Here is an 18,501-nt window from a genome sequence, read left to right on the forward strand (position 1 = left end):
CTCGAACCCACGACCCTGAGATTAAGAGTCTCATGCGCTACCGACTGAGCAAGCTGGGCTCCTTTGGATGCCCATAGTTTTCTTCCCTATCCCTGCACTGCCGTTTTCCACAGATAGGATGTATTTTTTTTGGTCAAAAAGCACTAAAATTTTAGTTGTTTTCACCCAACGTGGGGCTCGAACCCACGACCCTGAGATTAAGAGTCTCATGCTCTACCGACTGAGCTAGCCGGGCTCCTTTGGATGCCTATAGTTTTCTTCCCTATCCCTGCAATGCCGTTTTCCACAGATAGGATGTATTTTTTTGGTCAAAAAGCACTAACATTTTAGTTGTTTTCGCCCAACGTGGGGCTCAAACCCACGACCCTAAGATTAAGAGTCTCATGCTCTACGGACTGAGCTAGCTGGGCTCCTTTGGATGCCTATAGTTTTCTTCCCTATCCCTGCACTGCCGTTTTCCACAGATAGGATGCTGTGTAATCATAGGCTCTGGTGGAGTTTGGAAAGAAAATACACATCAGCCAGAGGCAGAAATAGTCTAAGAAAGTATCAAACACAATTACCAGTCAATATCAGAACGCATTGAAGAATATCAGGAAATAGCCGATTAAACCTGTGTGGAAAAAGGTCTTATTTGTGTTTTCTCCACTTTATTTTATAGTAAGATGATACATACTTTTTCTTTTACAGTGAATACATTAAGGTGTGGTATTGCCCCATTACACATCATCCAGACATGCATTCATATATTGCATGTTAACAATGAAAATATTGCAAATATTGTAAAGAGACTTTCAATTTCTATTTTTTTGGTCAAAAAGCACTAAAATTTTAGTTGTTTTCACCCAACGTGGGGCTCGAACCCACGACCCTGAGATTAAGAGTCTCATGCTCTACCGACTGAGCTAGCCGGGCTCCTTTGGATGCCTATAGTTTTCTTCCCTATCCCTGCAATGCCGTTTTCCACAGATAGGATGTATTTTTTTGGTCAAAAAGCACTAACATTTTAGTTGTTTTCGCCCAACGTGGGGCTCGAACCCACGACCCTGAGATTAAGTGTCTCATGCTCTACCGACTAAGCTAGCCGGGCTCCTTTGGATGCCTATAGTTTTCTTCCCTATCCCTGCACTGCCGTTTTCCACAGATAGGATGCTGTGTAATCATAGGCTCTGGTGGAGTTTGGAAAGAAAATACACATCAGCCAGAGGCAGAAATAGTCTAAGAAAGTATCAAACACAATTACCAGTCAATATCAGAACGCATTGAAGAATATCAGGAAATAGCCGATTTAACCTGTGTGGAAAAAAGTCTTATTTGTGTTTTCTCCACTTTATTTTATAGTAAGATGATACATACTTTTTCTTTTACAGTGAATACATTAAGGTGTGGTATTGCCCCATTACACATCATCCAGACATGCATTCATATATTGCATGTTAACAATGAAAATATTGCAAATTTTGTAAAGAGACTTTCAATTTCTATTTTTTTGGTCAAAAAGCACTAAAATTTTAGTTGTTTTCGCCCAACGTGGGGCTTGAACCCACGACCCTGAGATTAAGAGTCTCATGCGCTACCGACTGAGCAAGCCGGGCTCCTTTGGATGCCCATAGTTTTCTTCCCTATCCCTGCACTGCCGTTTTCCACAGATAGGATGCTGTGTAATCATAGGCTCTGGTGGAGTTTGGAAAGAAAATACACATCAGCCAGAGGCAGAAATAGTCTAAGAAAGTATCAAACACAATTACCAGTCAATATCAGAACGCATTGAAGAATATCAGGAAATAGCCGATTTAACCTGTGTGGAAAAAAGTCTTATTTGTGTTTTCTCCACTTTATTTTATAGTAAGATGATACATACTTTTTCTTTTACAGTGAATACATTAAGGTGTGGTATTGCCCCATTACACATCATCCAGACATGCATTCATATATTGCATGTTAACAATGAAAATATTGCAAATATTGTAAAGAGACTTTCAATTTCTATTTTTTTGGTCAAAAAGCACTAAAATTTTAGTTGTTTTCGCCCAACGTGGGGCTTGAACCCACGACCCTGAGATTAAGAGTATCATGCGCTACCGACTGAGCAAGCCGGGCTCCTTTGGATGCCCATAGTTTTCTTCCCTATCCCTGCACTGCCGGTTTCCACAGATAGGATGTATTTTTTTGGTCAAAAAGCACTACAATTTTAGTTGTTTTCGCCCAACGTGGGGCTCGAACCCACGACCCTGAGATTAAGAGTCTCATGCTCTACCGACTGAGCTAGCCGGGCTCCTTTGGATGCCTATAGTTTTCTTCCCTATCCCTGCACTGCCGTTTTCCACAGATAGGATGTATTTTTTTGGTCAAAAAGCTCTACAATTTTAGTTGTTTTCGCCCAACGTGGGGCTCGAACCCACGACCCTGAGATTAAGAGTCTCATGCTCTACCGACTGAGCTAGCCGGGCTCCTTTGGATGTCTATAGTTTTCTTCCCTATCCCTGCACTGCCGCTTTCCACAGATAGGATGCTGTGTAATCATAGGCTCTGGTGGAGTTTGGAAAGAAAATACACATCAGCCAGAGGCAGAAATAGTCTAAGAAAGTATCAAACACAATTACCAGTCAATATCAGAACGCATTGAAGAATATCAGGAAATAGCCGATTAAACCTGTGTGGAAAAAAGTCTTATTTGTGTTTTCTCCACTTTATTTTATAGTAAGATGATACATACTTTTTCTTTTACAGTGAATACATTAAGGTGTGGTATTGCCCCATTACACATCATCCAGACATGCATTCATATATTGCATGTTAACAATCAAAATATTGCAAATATTGTAAAGAGACTTTCAATTTCTATTTTTTTGGTCAAAAAGCACTAAAATTTTAGTTGTTTTCGCCCAACGTGGGGCTCGAACCCACGACCCTGAGATTAAGAGTCTCATGCTCTACCGACTGAGCTAGCTGGGCTCCTTTGGATGCCCATAGTTTTCTTCCCTATCCCTGCACTGCCGTTTTCCACAGATAGGATGTATTTTTTTGGTCAAAAAGCACTACAATTTTAGTTGTTTTCGCCCAACGTGGGGCTCGAACCCACGACCCTGAGATTAAGAGTCTCATGCTCTACCAACTGAGCTAGCCGGGCTCCTTTGGATGCCTATAGTTTTCTTCCCTATCCCTGCACTGCCGTTTTCCACAGATAGGATGCTGTGTAATCATAGGCTCTGGTGGAGTTTGGAAAGAAAATACACATCAGCCAGAGGTAGAAATAGTCTAAGAAAGTATCAAACACAATTACCAGTCAATATCAGAACGCATTGAAGAATATCAGGAAATAGCCGATTAAACCTGTGTGGAAAAAAGTCTTATTTGTGTTTTCTCCACTTTATTTTATAGTAAGATGATACATACTTTTTCTTTTACAGTGAATACATTAAGGTGTGGTATTGCCCCATTACACATCATCCAGACATGCATCCATATATTGCATGTAAACAATCAAAATATTGCAAATATTGTAAAGAGACTTTCAATTTCTATTGTTTTGGTCAAAAAGCACTAAAATTTTAGTTGTTTTCGCCCAACGTGGGGCTCGAACCCACGACCCTGAGATTAAGAGTCTCATGCTCTACCGACTGAGCTAGCTGGGCTCCTTTGGATGCCTATAGTTTTCTTCCCTATCCCTGCACTGCCGTTTTCCACAGATAGGATGCTGTGTAATCAAAGGCTCTGGTGGAGTTTGGAAAGAAAATACACATCAGCCAGAGGCAGAAATAGTCTAAGAAAGTATCAAACACAATTACCAGTCAATATCAGAACGCATTGATGAATATCAGGAAATAGCCGATTAAACCTGTGTGGAAAAAAGTCTTATTTGTGTTTTCTCCACTTTATTTTATAGTAAGATGATACATACTTTTTCTTTTACAGTGAATACATTAAGGTGTGGTATTGCCCCTTTACACATCATCCAGACATGCATTCATATATTGCATGTTAACAATCAAAATAATGCAAATATTGTAAAGAGACTTTCAATTTCTATTTTTTTGGTCAAAAAGCACTACAACTTTAGTTGTTTTCGCCCAACGTGGGGCTCGAACCCACGACCCTGAGATTAAGAGTCTCATGCTCTACCCACTGAGCTAGCCGGGCTCCTTTGGATGCCTATAGTTTTCTTCCCTATCCCTGCACTGCCGTTTTCCACAGATAGGATGTATTTTTTGGGTCAAAAAGCACTACAATTTTAGTTGTTTTCGCCCAACGTGGGGCTTGAACCCACGACCCTGAGATTAAGAGTCTCATGCTCTACCGACTGAGCTAGCTGGGCTCCTTTGGATGCCCATAGTTTTCTTCCCTATCCCTGCACTGCCGTTTTCCACAGATAGGATGCTGTGTAATCAAAGGCTCTGGTGGAGTTTGGAAAGAAAATACACATCAGCCAGAGGCAGAAATAGTCTAAGAAAGTATCAAACACAATTACCAGTCAATATCAGAACGCATTGAAGAATATCAGGAAATAGCCGATTAAACCTGTGTGGAAAAAAGTCTTATTTGTGTTTTCTCCACTTTATTTTATAGTAAGATGATACATACTTTTTCTTTTACAGTGAATACATTAAGGTGTGGTATTGCCCCATTACACATCATCCAGACATGCATTCATATATTGCATGTTAACAATCAAAATATTGCAAATATTGTAAAGAGACTTTCAATTTCTATTTTTTTGGTCAAAAAGCACTAAAATTTTAGTTGTTTTCGCCCAACGTGGGGCTCGAACCCACGACCCTGAGATTAAGAGTCTCATGCGCTACCGACTGAGCAAGCCGGGCTCCTTTGGATGCCCATAGTTTTCTTCCCTATCCCTGCAGGTTTCCACAGATAGGATGTATTTTTTTGATCAAAATGCACTACAATTTTAGTTGTTTTCGCCCAACGTGGGGCTCGAACCCACGACCCTGAGATTAAGAGTCTCATGCTCTACCGACTGCGCTAGCCGGGCTCCTTTGGATGCCTATAGTTTTCTTCCCTATCCCTGCACTGCCGTTTTCCACAGATAGGATGTATTTTTTTGGTCAAAAAGTACTACAATTTTAGTTGTTTTCGCCCAACGTGGGGCTCGAACCCACGACCCTGAGATTAAGAGTCTCATGCTCTACCGACTGAGCTAGCCGGGCTCCTTTGGATGCCTATAGTTTTCTTCCCTATTCCTGCACTGCCGTTTTCCACAGATAGGATGCTGTGTAATCATAGGCTCTGGTGGAGTTTGGAAAGAAAATACACATCAGCCAGAGGCAGAAATAGTCTAAGAAAGTATCAAACACAATTACCAGTCAATATCAGAACGCATTGAAGAATATCAGGAAATAGCCGATTAAACCTGTGTGGAAAAAAGTCTTATTTGTGTTTTCTCCACTTTATTTTATAGTAAGATGATGCATACTTTTTCTTTTACAGTGAATACATTAAGGTGTGGTATTGCCCCATTACACATCATCCAGACATGCATTCATATATTGCATGTTAACAATGAAAATATTGCAAATATTGTAAAGAGACTTTCAATTTCTATTTTTTTGGTCAAAAAGCACTAAAATTGTAGTTGTTTTCGCCCAACGTGGGGCTCAAACCCACGACCCTGAGATTAAGAGTCGCATGCTCTACCGACTGAGCTAGCCGGGCTCCTTTGGATGCCTATAGTTTTCTTCCCTATCCCTGCACTGCCGTTTTCCACAGATAGGATGTATTTTTTTGGTCAAAAAGTCCTACAATTTTAGTTGTTTTCGCCCAATGTGGGGCTTGAACCCACGACCCTGAGATTAAGAGTCTCATGCTCTACCGACTAAGCTAGCCGGGCTCCTTTGGATACCTATAGTTTTCTTCCCTATCCCTGCACTGCCGTTTTCCACAGATAGGATGCTGTGTAATCATAGGCTCTGGTGGAGTTTGGAAAGAAAATACACATCAGCCAGAGGCAGAAATAGTCTAAGAAAGTATCAAACACAATTACCAGTCAATATCAGAACACATTGAAGAATATCAGGAAATAGCCGATTAAACCTGTGTGGAAAAAAGTCTTATTTGTGTTTTCTCCACTTTATTTTATAGTAAGATGATACATACTTTTTCTTTTACAGTGAATACATTAAGGTGTGGTATTGCCCCATTACACATCATCCAGACATGCATTCATATATTGCATGTTAACAATAAAAATATTGCAAATATTGTAAAGAGACTTTCAATTTCTATTTTTTTGGTCAAAAAGCATTAAAATTTTAGTTGTTTTCGCCCAACGTGGGGCTCGCACCCACGACCCTGAGATTAAGAGTCTCATGCTCTACCGACTGAGCTAGCCGGGCTCCTTTGGATGCCTATAGTTTTCTTCCCTATCCCTGCACTGCCGTTTTCCACAGATAGGATGCTGTGTAATCATAGGCTCTGGTGGAGTTTGGAAAGAAAATACACATCAGCCAGAGGCAGAAATAGTCTAAGAAAGTATCAAACACAATTACCAGTCAATATCAGAACGCATTGAAGAATATCAGGAAATAGCCGATTAAACCTGTGTGGAAAAAAGTCTTATTTGTGTTTTCTCCACTTTATTTTATAGTAAGATGATACATACTTTTTCTTTTACAGTGAATACATTAAGGTGTGGTATTGCCCCATTACACATCATCCAGACATGCATTCATATATTGCATGTTAACAATCAAAATATTGCAAATATTGTAAAGAGACTTTCAATTTCTATTTGTTTGGTCAAAAAGCACTAAAATTTTAGTTGTTTTCGCCCAACGTGGGGCTCGAACCCACGACCCTGAGATTAAGAGTCTCATGCTCTACCGACTGAGCTAGCCGGGCTCCTTTGGATGCCTATAGTTTTCTTCCCTATCCCTGCACTGCCGCTTTCCACAGATAGGATGCTGTGTAATCATAGGCTCTGGTGGAGTTTGGAAAGAAAATACACATCAGCCAGAGGCAGAAATAGTCTAAGAAAGTATCAAACACAATTACCAGTCAATATCAGAACGCATTGAAGAATATCAGGAAATAGCCGATTAAACCTGTGTGGAAAAAAGTCTTATTTGTGTTCTCTCCACTTTATTTTATAGTAAGATGATGCATACTTTTTCTTTTACAGTGAATACATTAAGGTGTGGTATTGCCCCATTACACATCATCCAGACATGCATTCATATATTGCATGTTAACAATGAAAATATTGCAAAGAGACTTTTAATTTCTATTTTTTTGGTCAAAAAGCACTAAAATTTTAGTTGTTTTCGCCCAACGTGGGGCTCGAACCCACGACCCTGAGATTAAGAGTCTCATGCTCTACCGTCTGAGCTAGCCAGGCTCCTTCGGATGCCTATAGTTTTCTTCCCTATCCCTGCACTGCCGCTTTCCACAGATAGGATGCTGTGTAATCATAGGCTCTGGTGGAGTTTGGAAAGAAAATACACATCAGCCAGAGGCAGAAATAGTCTAAGAAAGTATCAAACACAATTACCAGTCAATATCAGAACGCATTGAAGAATATCAGGAAATAGCCGATTAAACCTGTGTGGAAAAAAGTCTTATTTGTGTTTTCTCCACTTTATTTTATAGTAAGATGATGCATACTTTTTCTTTTACAGTGAATACATTAAGGTGTGGTATTGCCCCATTACACATCATCCAGACATGCATTCATATATTGCATGTTAACAATGAAAATATTGCAAAGAGACTTTTAATTTCTATTTTTTTGGTCAAAAAGCACTAAAATTTTAGTTGTTTTCGCCCAACGTGGGGCTCGAACCCACGACCCTGAGATTAAGAGTCTCATGCTCTACCGTCTGAGCTAGCCAGGCTCCTTTGGATGCCTATAGTTTTCTTCCCTATCACTGCACTGCCGCTTTCCACAGATAGGATGCTGTGTAATCATAGGCTCTGGTGGAGTTTGGAAAGAAAATACACATCAGCCAGAGGCAGAAATAGTCTAAGAAAGTATCAAACACAATTACCAGTCAATATCAGAACGCATTGAAGAATATCAGGAAATAGCCGATTAAACCTGTGTGGAAAAAAGTCTTATTTGTGTTTTCTCCACTTTATTTTATAGTAAGATGATGCATACTTTTTCTTTTACAGTGAATACATTAAGGTGTGGTATTGCCCCATTACACATCATCCAGACATGCATTCATATATTGCATGTTAACAATGAAAATATTGCAAATATTGTAAAGAGACTTTCAATTTCTATTTTTTTGGTCAAAAAGCACTAAAGTTTTAGTTGTTTTCGCCCAATGTTTTCTTCCCTATCCCTGCACTGCCGCTTTACACAGATAGGATGTATTTTTTTGGTCAAAAAGCACTACAAGTTTAGTTGTTTTCGCCCAACGTGGGGCTCGAACCCACGACCCTGAGATTAAGAGTCTCATGCTCTACCGACTGAGCTAGCCGGGCTCCTTTGGATGCCTATAGTTTTCTTCCCTATCCCTGCAATGCCGTTTTCCACAGATAGGATGTATTTTTTTGGTCAAAAAGCACTAAAATTTTAGTTGTTTTCGCCCAACGTGGGGCTCAAACCCACGACCCTGAGATTAAGAGTCTCATGCTCTACCGACTAAGCTAGCCGGGCTCCTTTGGATGCCTATAGTTTTCTTCCCTATCCCTGCACTGCCGTTTTCCACAGATAGGATGCTGTGTAATCATAGGCTCTGGTGGAGTTTGGAAAGAAAATACACATCAGCCAGAGGCAGAAATAGTCTAAGAAAGTATCAAACACAATTACCAGTCAATATCAGAACGCATTGAAGAATATCAGGAAATAGCCGATTTAACCTGTGTGGAAAAAAGTCTTATTTGTGTTTTCTCCACTTTATTTTATAGTAAGATGATACATACTTTTTCTTTTACAGTGAATACATTAAGGTGTGGTATTGCCCCATTACACATCATCCAGACATGCATTCATATATTGCATGTTAACAATGAAAATATTGCAAATATTGTAAAGAGACTTTCAATTTCTATTTTTTTGGTCAAAAAGCACTAAAATTTTAGTTGTTTTCGCCCAACGTGGGGCTTGAACCCACGACCCTGAGATTAAGAGTCTCATGCGCTACCGACTGAGCAAGCCGGGCTCCTTTGGATGCCCATAGTTTTCTTCCCTATCCCTGCACTGCCGGTTTCCACAGATAGGATGTATTTTTTTGGTCAAAAAGCACTACAATTTTAGTTGTTTTCGCCCAACGTGGGGCTCGAACCCACGACCCTGAGATTAAGAGTCTCATGCTCTACCGACTGAGCTAGCCAGGCTCCTTTGGATGCCTATAGTTTTCTTCCCTATCCCTGCACTGCCGTTTTCCACAGATAGGATGTATTTTTTTGGTCAAAAAGCTCTACAATTTTAGTTGTTTTCGCCCAACGTGGGGCTCGAACCCACGACCCTGAGATTAAGAGTCTCATGCTCTACCGACTGAGCTAGCCGGGCTCCTTTGGATGTCTATAGTTTTCTTCCCTATCCCTGCACTGCCGCTTTCCACAGATAGGATGCTGTGTAATCATAGGCTCTGGTGGAGTTTGGAAAGAAAATACACATCAGCCAGAGGCAGAAATAGTCTAAGAAAGTATCAAACACAATTACCAGTCAATATCAGAACGCATTGAAGAATATCAGGAAATAGCCGATTAAACCTGTGTGGAAAAAAGTCTTATTTGTGTTTCTCCACTTTATTTTATAGTAAGATGATACATACTTTTTCTTTTACAGTGAATACATTAAGGTGTGGTATTGCCCCTTTACACATCATCCAGACATGCATTCATATATTGCATGTTAACAATCAAAATATTGCAAATATTGTAAAGAGACTTTCAATTTCTATTTTTTTGGTCAAAAAGCACTAAAATTTTAGTTGTTTTTGCCCAACGTGGGGCTCGAACCCACGACCCTGAGATTAAGAGTCTCATGCGCTACCGACTGAGCAAGCTGGGCTCCTTTGGATGCCCATAGTTTTCTTCCCTATCCCTGCACTGCCGTTTTCCACAGATAGGATGTATTTTTTTTGGTCAAAAAGCACTAAAATTTTAGTTGTTTTCACCCAACGTGGGGCTCGAACCCACGACCCTGAGATTAAGAGTCTCATGCTCTACCGACTGAGCTAGCCGGGCTCCTTTGGATGCCTATAGTTTTCTTCCCTATCCCTGCAATGCCGTTTTCCACAGATAGGATGTATTTTTTTGGTCAAAAAGCACTAACATTTTAGTTGTTTTCGCCCAACGTGGGGCTCAAACCCACGACCCTAAGATTAAGAGTCTCATGCTCTACGGACTGAGCTAGCTGGGCTCCTTTGGATGCCTATAGTTTTCTTCCCTATCCCTGCACTGCCGTTTTCCACAGATAGGATGCTGTGTAATCATAGGCTCTGGTGGAGTTTGGAAAGAAAATACACATCAGCCAGAGGCAGAAATAGTCTAAGAAAGTATCAAACACAATTACCAGTCAATATCAGAACGCATTGAAGAATATCAGGAAATAGCCGATTAAACCTGTGTGGAAAAAGGTCTTATTTGTGTTTTCTCCACTTTATTTTATAGTAAGATGATACATACTTTTTCTTTTACAGTGAATACATTAAGGTGTGGTATTGCCCCATTACACATCATCCAGACATGCATTCATATATTGCATGTTAACAATGAAAATATTGCAAATATTGTAAAGAGACTTTCAATTTCTATTTTTTTGGTCAAAAAGCACTAAAATTTTAGTTGTTTTCACCCAACGTGGGGCTCGAACCCACGACCCTGAGATTAAGAGTCTCATGCTCTACCGACTGAGCTAGCCGGGCTCCTTTGGATGCCTATAGTTTTCTTCCCTATCCCTGCAATGCCGTTTTCCACAGATAGGATGTATTTTTTTGGTCAAAAAGCACTAACATTTTAGTTGTTTTCGCCCAACGTGGGGCTCGAACCCACGACCCTGAGATTAAGTGTCTCATGCTCTACCGACTAAGCTAGCCGGGCTCCTTTGGATGCCTATAGTTTTCTTCCCTATCCCTGCACTGCCGTTTTCCACAGATAGGATGCTGTGTAATCATAGGCTCTGGTGGAGTTTGGAAAGAAAATACACATCAGCCAGAGGCAGAAATAGTCTAAGAAAGTATCAAACACAATTACCAGTCAATATCAGAACGCATTGAAGAATATCAGGAAATAGCCGATTTAACCTGTGTGGAAAAAAGTCTTATTTGTGTTTTCTCCACTTTATTTTATAGTAAGATGATACATACTTTTTCTTTTACAGTGAATACATTAAGGTGTGGTATTGCCCCATTACACATCATCCAGACATGCATTCATATATTGCATGTTAACAATGAAAATATTGCAAATTTTGTAAAGAGACTTTCAATTTCTATTTTTTTGGTCAAAAAGCACTAAAATTTTAGTTGTTTTCGCCCAACGTGGGGCTCGAACCCACGACCCTGAGATTAAGAGTCTCATGCTCTACCGACTGAGCTAGCCGGGCTCTTTTGGATGCCTATAGTTTTCTTCCCTATCCCTGCACAGCCGCTTTCCACAGATAGGATGCTGTGTAATCATAGGCTCTGGTGGAGTTTGGAAAGAAAATACACATCAGCCAGAGGCAGAAATAGTCTAAGAAAGTATCAAACACAATTACCAGTCAATATCAGAACGCATTGAAGAATATCAGGAAATAGCCGATTAAACCTGTGTGGAAAAAAGTCTTATTTGTGTTTTCTCCACTTTATTTTATAGTAAGATGATACATACTTTTTCTTTTACAGTGAATACATTAAGGTGTGGTATTGCCCCATTACACATCATCCAGACATGCATTCATATATTGCATGTTAACAATCAAAATAGTGCAAATATTGTAAAGAGACTTTCAATTTCTATTTTTTTGGTCAAAAAGCACTAAAATTTTAGTTGTTTTCGCCCAACGTGGGGCTCGAACCCACGACCCTGAGATTAAGAGTCTCATGCGCTACCGACTGAGCAAGCCGGGCTCCTTTGGATGCCCATAGTTTTCTTCCCTATCCCTGCACTGCCGGTTTCCACAGATAGGATGTATTTTTTTGGTCAAAATGCACTACAATTTTAGTTGTTTTCTCCCAACGTGGGGCTCGAACCCACGACCCTGAGATTAAGAGTCTCATGCTCTACCGACTGCGCTAGCCGGGCTCCTTTGGATGCCTATAGTTTTCTTCCCTATCCCTGCACTGCCGTTTTCCACAGATAGGATGTATTTTTTTGGTCAAAAAGTACTACAATTTTAGTTGTTTTCGCCCAACGTGGGGCTCGAACCCACGACCCTGAGATTAAGAGTCTCATGCTCTACCGACTGAGCTAGCCGGGCTCCTTTGGATGCCTATAGTTTTCTTCCCTATTCCTGCACTGCCGTTTTCCACAGATAGGATGCTGTGTAATCATAGGCTCTGGTGGAGTTTGGAAAGAAAATACACATCAGCCAGAGGCAAAAATAGTCTAAGAAAGTATCAAACACAATAACCAGTCAATATCAGAACGCATTGAAGAATATCAGGAAATAGCCGATTAAACATGTGTGGAAAAAAGTCTTATTTGTGTTTTCTCCACTTTATTTTATAGTAAGATGATACATACTTTTTCTTTTACAGTGAATACATTAAGGTGTGGTATTGCCCCATTACACATCATCCAGACATGCATTCATATATTGCATGTTAACAATGAAAATATTGCAAATATTGTAAAGAGACTTTCAATTTCTATTTTTTTGGTCAAAAAGCACTACAATTTTAGTTGTTTTCGCCCAACGTGGGGCTCAAACCCACGACCCTGAGATTAAGAGTCTCATGCTCTACCGACTGAGCTAGCCAGGCTCCTTTGGATGCCTATAGTTTTCTTCCCTATCCCTGCACTGCCGCTTTCCACAGATAGGATGCTGTGTAATCATAGGCTCTGGTGGAGTTTGGAAAGAAAATACACATCAGCCAGAGGCAGAAATAGTCTAAGAAAGTATCAAACACAATTACCAGTCAATATCAGAACGCATTGAAGAATATCAGGAAATAGCCGATTAAACCTGTGTGGAAAAAAGTCTTATTTGTGTTTTCTCCACTTTATTTTATAGTAAGATGATACATACTTTTTCTTTTACAGTGAATACATTAAGGTGTGGTATTGCCCCATTACACATCATCCAGACATGCATTCATATATTGCATGTTAACAATCAAAATATTGCAAATATTGTAAAGAGACTTTCAATTTCTATTTTTTTGGTCAAAAAGCACTAAAATTTTAGTTGTTTTCGCCCAACGTGGGGCTCGAACCCACGACCCTGAGATTAAGAGTCTCATGCGCTACCGACTGAGCAAGCCGGGCTCCTTTGGATGCCCATAGTTTTCTTCCCTATCCCTGCACTGCCGGTTTCCACAGATAGGATGTATTTTTTTGGTCAAAATGCACTACAATTTTAGTTGTTTTCGCCCAACGTGGGGCTCGAACCCACGACCCTGAGATTAAGAGTCTCATGCTCTACCGACTGCGCTAGCCGGGCTCCTTTGGAAGCCTATAGTTTTCTTCCCTATCCCTGCACTGCCGTTTTCCACAGATAGGATGTATTTTTTTGGTCAAAAAGTACTACAATTTTAGTTGTTTTCGCCCAACGTGGGGCTCGAACCCACGACCCTGAGATTAAGAGTCTCATGCTCTACCGACTGAGCTAGCCGGGCTCCTTTGGATGCCTATAGTTTTCTTCCCTATTCCTGCACTGCCGTTTTCCACAGATAGGATGCTGTGTAATCATAGGCTCTGGTGGAGTTTGGAAAGAAAATACACATCAGCCAGAGGCAAAAATAGTCTAAGAAAGTATCAAACACAATTACCAGTCAATATCAGAACGCATTGAAGAATATCAGGAAATAGCCGATTAAACATGTGTGGAAAAAAGTCTTATTTGTGTTTTCTCCACTTTATTTTATAGTAAGATGATACATACTTTTTCTTTTACAGTGAATACATTAAGGTGTGGTATTGCCCCATTACACATCATCCAGACATGCATTCATATATTGCATGTTAACAATGAAAATATTGCAAATATTGTAAAGAGACTTTCAATTTCTATTTTTTTGGTCAAAAAGCACTACAATTTTAGTTGTTTTCGCCCAACGTGGGGCTCGAACCCACGACCCTGAGATTAAGAGTCTCATGCTCTACCGACTGAGCTAGCCGGGCTCCTTTGGATGCCTATAGTTTTCTTCCCTATCCCTGCACTGCCGCTTTCCACAGATAGGATGCTGTGTAATCATAGGCTCTGGTGGAGTTTGGAAAGAAAATACACATCAGCCAGAGGCAGAAATAGTCTAAGAAAGTATCAAACACAATTACCAGTCAATATCAGAACGCATTGAAGAATATCAGGAAATAGCCGATTAAACCTGTGTGGAAAAAAGTCTTATTTGTGTTTTCTCCACTTTATTTTATAGTAAGATGATACATACTTTTTCTTTTACAGTGAATACATTAAGGTGTGGTATTGCCCCATTACACATCATCCAGACATGCATTCATATATTGCATGTTAACAATCAAAATATTGCAAATATTGTAAAGAGACTTTCAATTTCTATTTTTTTGGTCAAAAAGCACTAAAATTTTAGATATTTTCGCCCAACGTGGGGCTCAAACCCACGACCCTGAGATTAAGAGTCTCATGCTCTACCGACTGAGCTAGCCGGGCTCCTTTGGATGCCTATAGTTTTCTTCCCTATCCCTGCACTGCCGTTTTCGACAGATAGGATGTATTTTTTTGGTCAAAAAGTCCTACAATTTTAGTTGATTTCGCCCAACGTGGGGCTCGAACCCACGACCCTGAGATTAAGAGTCTCATGCTCTACCGACTGAGCTAGCCGGGCTCCTTTGGATACCTATAGTTTTCTTCCCTATCCCTGCACTGCCGTTTTCCACAGATAGGATGCTGTGTAATCATAGGCTCTGGTGGAGTTTGGAAAGAAAATACACATCAGCCAGAGGCAGAAATAGTCTAAGAAAGTATCAAACACAATTACCAGTCAATATCAGAACGCATTGAAGAATATCAGGAAATAGCCGATTAAACCTGTGTGGAAAAAAGTCTTATTTGTGTTTTCTCCACTTTATTTTATAGTAAGATGATACATACTTTTTCTTTTACAGTGAATACATTAAGGTGTGGTATTGCCCCATTACAAATCATCCAGACATGCATTCATATATTGCATGTTAACAATCAAAATATTGCAAATATTGTAAAGAGACTTTCAATTTCTATTTTTTTGGTCAAAAAGCACTAAAATTTTAGTTGTTTTCGCCCAACGTGGGGCTCGAACCCACGACCCTGAGATTAAGAGTCTCATGCTCTACCGACTGAGCTAGCCGGGCTCTTTTGGATGCCTATAGTTTCCTTCCCTATTCCTGCACTGCCGTTTTCCACAGATAGGATGCTGTGTAATCATAGGCTCTGGTGGAGTTTGGAAAGAAAATACACATCAGCCAGAGGCAGAAATAGTCTAAGAAAGTATCAAACACAATTACCAGTCAATATCAGAACGCATTGAAGAATATCAGGAAATAGCCGATTAAACCTGTGTGGAAAAAAGTCTTATTTGTGTTTTCTCCACTTTATTTTATAGTAAGATGATACATACTTTTTCTTTTACAGTGAATACATTAAGGTGTGGTATTGCCCCATTACACATCATCCAGACATGCATTCATATATTGCATGTTAACAGTCAAAATATTGCAAATATTGTAAAGAGACTTTCAATTTCTATTGTTTTGGTCAAAAAGCACTAAAATTTTAGTTGTTTTCGCCCAACGTGGGGCTCGAACCCACGACCCTGAGATTAAGAGTCTCATGCTCTACCGACTGAGCTAGCTGGGCTCCTTTGGATGCCTATAGTTTTCTTCCCTATCCCTGCACTGCCGTTTTCCACAGATAGGATGTATTTTTTTGGTCAAAAAGTACTACAATTTTAGTTGTTTTCGCCCAACGTGGGGCTCGAACCCACGACCCTGAGATTAAGAGTCTCATGCTCTACCGACTGAGCTAGCCGGGCTCCTTTGGATGCCTATAGTTTTCTTCCCTATTCCTGCACTGCCGTTTTCCACAGATAGGATGCTGTGTAATCATAGGCTCTGGTGGAGTTTGGAAAGAAAATACACATCAGCCAGAGGCAAAAATAGTCTAAGAAAGTATCAAACACAATTACCAGTCAATATCAGAACGCATTGAAGAATATCAGGAAATAGCCGATTAAACATGTGTGGAAAAAAGTCTTATTTGTGTTTTCTCCACTTTATTTTATAGTAAGATGATACATACTTTTTCTTTTACAGTGAATACATTAAGGTGTGGTATTGCCCCATTACACATCATCCAGACATGCATTCATATATTGCATGTTAACAATGAAAATATTGCAAATATTGTAAAGAGACTTTCAATTTCTATTTTTTTGGTCAAAAAGCACTACAATTTTAGTTGTTTTCGCCCAACGTGGGGCTCGAACCCACGACCCTGAGATTAAGAGTCTCATGCTCTACCGACTGAGCTAGCCGGGCTCCTTTGGATGCCTATAGTTTTCTTCCCTATCCCTGCACTGCCGCTTTCCACAGATAGGATGCTGTGTAATCATAGGCTCTGGTGGAGTTTGGAAAGAAAATACACATCAGCCAGAGGCAGAAATAGTCTAAGAAAGTATCAAACACAATTACCAGTCAATATCAGAACGCATTGAAGAATATCAGGAAATAGCCGATTAAACCTGTGTGGAAAAAAGTCTTATTTGTGTTTTCTCCACTTTATTTTATAGTAAGATGATACATACTTTTTCTTTTACAGTGAATACATTAAGGTGTGGTATTGCCCCATTACACATCATCCAGACATGCATTCATATATTGCATGTTAACAATCAAAATATTGCAAATATTGTAAAGAGACTTTCAATTTCTATTTTTTTGGTCAAAAAGCACTAAAATTTTAGATATTTTCGCCCAACGTGGGGCTCAAACCCACGACCCTGAGATTAAGAGTCTCATGCTCTACCGACTGAGCTAGCCGGGCTCCTTTGGATGCCTATAGTTTTCTTCCCTATCCCTGCACTGCCGTTTTCGACAGATAGGATGTATTTTTTTGGTCAAAAAGTCCTACAATTTTAGTTGATTTCGCCCAACGTGGGGCTCGAACCCACGACCCTGAGATTAAGAGTCTCATGCTCTACCGACTGAGCTAGCCGGGCTCCTTTGGATACCTATAGTTTTCTTCCCTATCCCTGCACTGCCGTTTTCCACAGATAGGATGCTGTGTAATCATAGGCTCTGGTGGAGTTTGGAAAGAAAATACACATCAGCCAGAGGCAGAAATAGTCTAAGAAAGTATCAAACACAATTACCAGTCAATATCAGAACGCATTGAAGAATATCAGGAAATAGCCGATTAAACCTGTGTGGAAAAAAGTCTTATTTGTGTTTTCTCCACTTTATTTTATAGTAAGATGATACATACTTTTTCTTTTACAGTGAATACATTAAGGTGTGGTATTGCCCCATTACAAATCATCCAGACATGCATTCATATATTGCATGTTAACAATCAAAATATTGCAAATATTGTAAAGAGACTTTCAATTTCTATTTTTTTGGTCAAAAAGCACTAAAATTTTAGTTGTTTTCGCCCAACGTGGGGCTCGAACCCACGACCCTGAGATTAAGAGTCTCATGCTCTACCGACTGAGCTAGCCGGGCTCTTTTGGATGCCTATAGTTTCCTTCCCTATTCCTGCACTGCCGTTTTCCACAGATAGGATGCTGTGTAATCATAGGCTCTGGTGGAGTTTGGAAAGAAAATACACATCAGCCAGAGGCAGAAATAGTCTAAGAAAGTATCAAACACAATTACCAGTCAATATCAGAACGCATTGAAGAATATCAGGAAATAGCCGATTAAACCTGTGTGGAAAAAAGTCTTATTTGTGTTTTCTCCACTTTATTTTATAGTAAGATGATACATACTTTTTCTTTTACAGTGAATACATTAAGGTGTGGTATTGCCCCATTACACATCATCCAGACATGCATTCATATATTGCATGTTAACAGTCAAAATATTGCAAATATTGTAAAGAGACTTTCAATTTCTATTGTTTTGGTCAAAAAGCACTAAAATTTTAGTTGTTTTCGCCCAACGTGGGGCTCGAACCCACGACCCTGAGATTAAGAGTCTCATGCTCTACCGACTGAGCTAGCTGGGCTCCTTTGGATGCCTATAGTTTTCTTCCCTATCCCTGCACTGCCGGTTTCCACAGATAGGATGTATTTTTTTGGTCAAAAAGCACTACAATTTTAGTTGTTTTCGCCCAACATGGGGCTCGAACCCACGACCCTGAGATTAAGAGTCTCATGCTCTACCGACTGAGCTAGCCGGGCTCCTTTGGATGCCTATAGTTTTCTTCCCTAT

General features: G+C 40.0%; 5 non-coding genes across 5 annotated transcripts; all 5 read right to left on the reverse strand.

Annotated features, from left to right (window-relative positions):
* Positions 1–2,882: 2,882 nt before the first annotated feature.
* On the reverse strand, positions 2,883–2,955 carry TRNAK-CUU (transfer RNA lysine (anticodon CUU)). Its single transcript has one exon. It is a non-coding gene; the product is annotated as a tRNA-Lys (tRNA).
* Positions 2,956–3,057: 102 nt separating this feature from the next.
* Positions 3,058–3,130, reverse strand: TRNAK-CUU (transfer RNA lysine (anticodon CUU)). Its single transcript has one exon. It is a non-coding gene; the product is annotated as a tRNA-Lys (tRNA).
* Positions 3,131–3,562: 432 nt separating this feature from the next.
* Positions 3,563–3,635, reverse strand: TRNAK-CUU (transfer RNA lysine (anticodon CUU)). Its single transcript has one exon. It is a non-coding gene; the product is annotated as a tRNA-Lys (tRNA).
* A 12,217-nt stretch (positions 3,636–15,852) lies between these two features.
* TRNAK-CUU (transfer RNA lysine (anticodon CUU)) lies at positions 15,853–15,925 on the reverse strand. Its single transcript has one exon. It is a non-coding gene; the product is annotated as a tRNA-Lys (tRNA).
* Positions 15,926–18,222: 2,297 nt separating this feature from the next.
* TRNAK-CUU (transfer RNA lysine (anticodon CUU)) lies at positions 18,223–18,295 on the reverse strand. Its single transcript has one exon. It is a non-coding gene; the product is annotated as a tRNA-Lys (tRNA).
* Between the last annotated feature and the right edge of the window lie 206 nt (positions 18,296–18,501).

Source organism: Ambystoma mexicanum, chromosome 4q (genome assembly GCF_040938575.1).
Source record: "Ambystoma mexicanum isolate Mex_15411 chromosome 4q, UKY_AmexF1_1, whole genome shotgun sequence".
In the NCBI taxonomy this organism is placed as follows: Eukaryota; Metazoa; Chordata; class Amphibia; order Caudata; family Ambystomatidae; genus Ambystoma; species Ambystoma mexicanum.